This window comes from Macaca nemestrina, chromosome 5 (genome assembly GCF_043159975.1).
Source record: "Macaca nemestrina isolate mMacNem1 chromosome 5, mMacNem.hap1, whole genome shotgun sequence".
Lineage (NCBI taxonomy): Eukaryota > Metazoa > Chordata > Mammalia > Primates > Cercopithecidae > Macaca > Macaca nemestrina.
The window spans coordinates 158,209,657-158,214,263 of NC_092129.1; positions in this window are offsets into that span (position 1 = coordinate 158,209,657).

The following is a 4,607-nucleotide window of genomic DNA, read 5'->3' on the forward strand; positions in this document are numbered from 1 at the left end:
CAAGATACGAAAGGAAGAATAATGAGAGGGAAATTTTATAGGAAACTGATGTTGAAAGTTGGTTTCAATATTTGCCTAACAGACGAAATAGTCTGGAGGGTAAGAAAATGGACACAACAGCCAGACTTTCTGGGTGGTTGGATTTCTGACTCCATAGCTTATTAGCAAGTTACTTAACCTCTCTGTAAACTGGCATAATAATAGTACCTATCATAAAAGTTTGCTGTGAGAAGTGAAAGTGTTATTATATATAAAATGCTCAGAATAGTGCTCAGCACATATTTAGTGTTAAATAGGCTTTGTTACAAGGAGTCTCTGAAAAGGGGGTGAGGGGCAGAGTAGAAGAATGATTACAAAGAAAGGGATAACCACAATCTTTATTTGAGGATATATTTAGTAAATTAAATTATATGGAAATTTATGTTGGAATATTGGTTGGAATGGCATATGGATTAGTCTGGAGAGACGAGATTTTTACATTTTTGAATGTTCCTGTTCATAAAAATCTTATGTCTCTTTATTTAGTTCGACTTTAATACCTTACAATAAAACTTTACAATTTTCTACATAACGATCTTCCACATTTTTTGTTAGATTTATTCCTAGGTTTTATATCCTTTTGTTGCTGTTACATTCTTTTATTGCCATTGTGAATTGTATCTCTTTTTATAATATCATTTTTTTTTTGTTTTGGGCTGGTAATTAAAATGCAATTGGTCTTTGAATATTACTTTTCGTTCCGTCAAATTTGCTAAACTCACATTAATTACAGTAATTTATGTACAGATTTGTTTTTTTATGTAGACAATCATATCATCTGCTAATAATTATAGTTTTACTTCTTTTCTAATTGCTTCACATTTCTTTCTCATGTTATTGTGCTAGTTATGCCTTCCAATGAATAGATGTAGCAAACACCTCTTTTATGTATCTGATTGTAACGAAGATTCACCTTTGGAATGTTTGTTGTAGGTTTTACGGATGCTGTTTATACATCATCTGTTTATTTTATTTAAATAAAATATAGGGAATTTTATTTTATTCATTGTTTGTGGGTAATGCTATCCCTTTACATTTCTTTTTGGAATGCATATAGTAACTCAATATTTTTTGACTGATGGCTGACTGCCTCTAACTTTTTAATTAAATTATATTTGATTATTTTGAATGAATTTGATTTTTAATTGCTTTATTTCAATCTTGAATATTAATCATGACATTTCAGAGGTGGTAATAGAAATAATAATGATAATGATAATTATGACAGACGATGACCTTCATTTATTGATTTTCTGTTATATGCAAAGTATGGTGGATGGTTTCATTTTGTTGCATGATTTATTCCTAATTTTTTTCAATGATCTCCAAGTGAGACTCAGCAAAGTAAAATACCTTTAGTCTAAGTCCCAAGTAGTAAGTGAAGTTATCTTGATATGAATTCAGCATGGTATAATTGTAATAACTTGTGCTGGTTACAGAATGCAACACTTTCTCACTTGATAATTATGACATCCTTTACGCACTACAGATATCAATTTTGTTTACTATTCTATCTGAAAGCATATAACACCTCAGCCCATAAGCACTCCTGATTTTATTTTGTGTATTCTCCAAAAGATTATATTTGTCACAATTGTTCTTTCTTCTTTTCCATAGCCATTGTCCTCAATATATGATTTTGCAGTTTTAGCTGGGCATTCCTGGTAAAATAGTTGCTGAAAGAAACAGCATTGAAAGTGGAAAGTACACTAGACAGCAGACACGTCTAAGGAAAAAAGTAAGATGTGTTTTCAGTATGGAGATCTAGGACATAAGTGAATGCATTGTGTAGATAACAAAAAATGCACCATTTTGCTCAGCTGATAGAAGACAAAATAATAGAGATGGTTTTAGAAGACAAATAGAAGGCAAAATAATAGAGAACACCCACAAGTGTTCCAGATGGACTGCCAAGTCCATGACCAGATGATGTCAGACTGATAACTAGAGTAACCAGATTGACTCCATTTGTCATAGAGATGGTAAGGCAAAACAGAAGCCTGACTTGAACTTGGAGAAAAAAAGATTTGCCAGAACCATGAAGATGTAAGGTTCTGAGCAGATATAACATCACATATGGGTTCATTGTTTAGACCAGAGTGTGTGTGAAAAACCAGCCAAGCTCTAGAGAATGACCACTGCCATTTAGTCAAGTCTTCTGTTTTAAGACTTAGGCTCATTCAGTATGTTTGCTTGACAGCTACCCCTGATTCATCAGAATCCCTGCTGGACATTGTGAGCTTTGAGGGAGGGTCTGACTCTGAAAGATGCTTCCTCTCCCTGGGCCCATTCTGGGCTTCCTCTACCAAGAGTAGAGACAGGTTTCCTATGATCACAACAGGATCATGCACTGGAGTCCTCTGAAATGTAAACCAGAATCAGAGCCTGCATCCTGCTGAGTTGTCATGTGACTGATTATTAACAACAGTGTTCACAGTCTCATGAAACAAGTCTGAGGATAACTTTTTTTTTTTTTTTGGTGGTTGTTTTGTTTTAGAGAGAGTCTTGCTGTGTCATCTAGGCTGGAGTGCAGTGGCATGATCATAGCTCACTGTAACCTTGAACTTCTAGGCTCAAGGAATCCTCCTCATCAGCCTCCTAAGTAGTTAGGACTACAAATGCGTGCCACCATCTCCAGCCAATTTTCTAAAAAAATTTTGTAGAGAAGAGGTCTCACTTCATTGCCCAGGCTTTTCTAAGCTCCTGGCCTCAAGTAATCCTCTGGCCTTGACCACCAAAAGCACTGGGATTATAGGCGTGAAGCACCACGCCTGGCTAAAGATAACTATTAAAGGAGAAATGTGTACTCTGTCTTCTCTGATGATCCCCATGGCTAAAACAAAGCAATTTAAAAATAAATCTTATTGGAAAGGAAAGTGTAAATTTCTTTTTTTAGAAAAGATGGATATTACAACCTAAGTCAAGGAAATATCTCAATTCACATTCAAGTGTTTAATTATAGAGGTGAAGAAAAGCTGAATTGTTATTCTTTCTACACAGAAACAAGTTGGGTCTATTTCTTCCAAGTCAAACCAGCTAGCATGTAAACAACTCTGGAGCACTTTAAATAAAGTTAAACATTAAATTGCAAAACCAAGTAACATTTTCTGACTTGGATAATTCAAGGTCAGAAACATTTCCTGTGATATGTGAATCCCAAAGTTGATCATTATTTATCCCAGGGTCCAGAGTCCTTCAGAAATGACTCAGGGAAAAATCTTTTACCTAGAAAGGTGAAATTGACACTACTCCACATGATAATGGGCTTAAATTTTCCATACTTAAATTCTTAAAGTGCAGATAGAAGAAATCTGGTTTTTTTTCTTTTATCTTATAAAGAATATAATAAAACTTACCTGAAAGCATTGTGAGGATGACATGTAATAAATGTGCAGTAAATGGTAGCTCTGACTCCCCCTCCCCAGGACCCGGGTTCCTCCTTCTGAATTCTTGATCTGTGATATATCCTACCAGGCTCCACGTCTCAGCCAGGGTGTTGAGAGGTAGTTTACGCACTCTCCTCTCACAATACAATTCAAATAGATATAAAGAGTCAAACTCAGCATCTAAAGGAAATCTCCTCAGGGCCATAAAGTAAGAAGGGATTTAAAGTCAAAGTGAAGAGTATGAGCTAAGGCCAGGAAAGTCATTAAAACACAGAACAATGTTTAAATTTCCATGGCTGATTCTAATGCTCATATAAAGAAAGGAGTCTGGATTATGAACCCAGGGCATTCAGAGAGCTGGAAATAAACTACAGAAAGCTAGGATTCTGAAGACTTTGCCTCATCTATGAGACAAGGACAAGCGGACTATACACACATTTGGAAAGCAGTGACAGTGCTTTTGACTTCCTGGGTGTTAGCGCAAGAGTTAACCACAAGAAATTGAGAGAGTTTGGCTTTCACTGTGCACATGTAGGTATGCCAAATTTATGTCACTTATTTTCCAAAGTGGTTATAGAATGGCCATAAATGCTACATGATAGCATGTGTGCAAATTTGGAAATAATACAAAGCATTATTGATTACAGTTTGTGAATACTCATACAAATAGCAAGAATAAACAAATGGAGAAATCATATTATATTTATGTCAGGCTTGTTTTGTTTGGTTTGGTTTGCTGAGAAGAGGACAAGGACCCAGGGAAAGAGAAAGCAACAGAATGAATGAACTTCAAGTTCATCCATAATATTACAATTCACATATTTCAAAGAAGAAAAATATTAACAAAATTTCAAATAAGGGGGAAAAACAAAAATAGCAAAGGAAAAACCACAAAAAATACTGAACTCTTTAATTATAATTTTATCTCTTTTTAACCTTTTCAAAAAAGACTAAAGACATTGAAGACACCACAAAGCAAAGCAAAATAACTATATGCAAGTGTCTGAACCAGAGGACACCTATGAGGTCCCAAGGAGACGCTCTTAAGGGGAAGGTGGAGAAGCTTACATCAGCCAAAAAGCAGGAAGAACTGCAGAGGGGGTTGGGCTGGATTTCTGAATGCTTCTTCAAAGCCTATTTAGCAAGAAGCCCTTCTGAGTCAACTTTGTAGTTTGATGACTT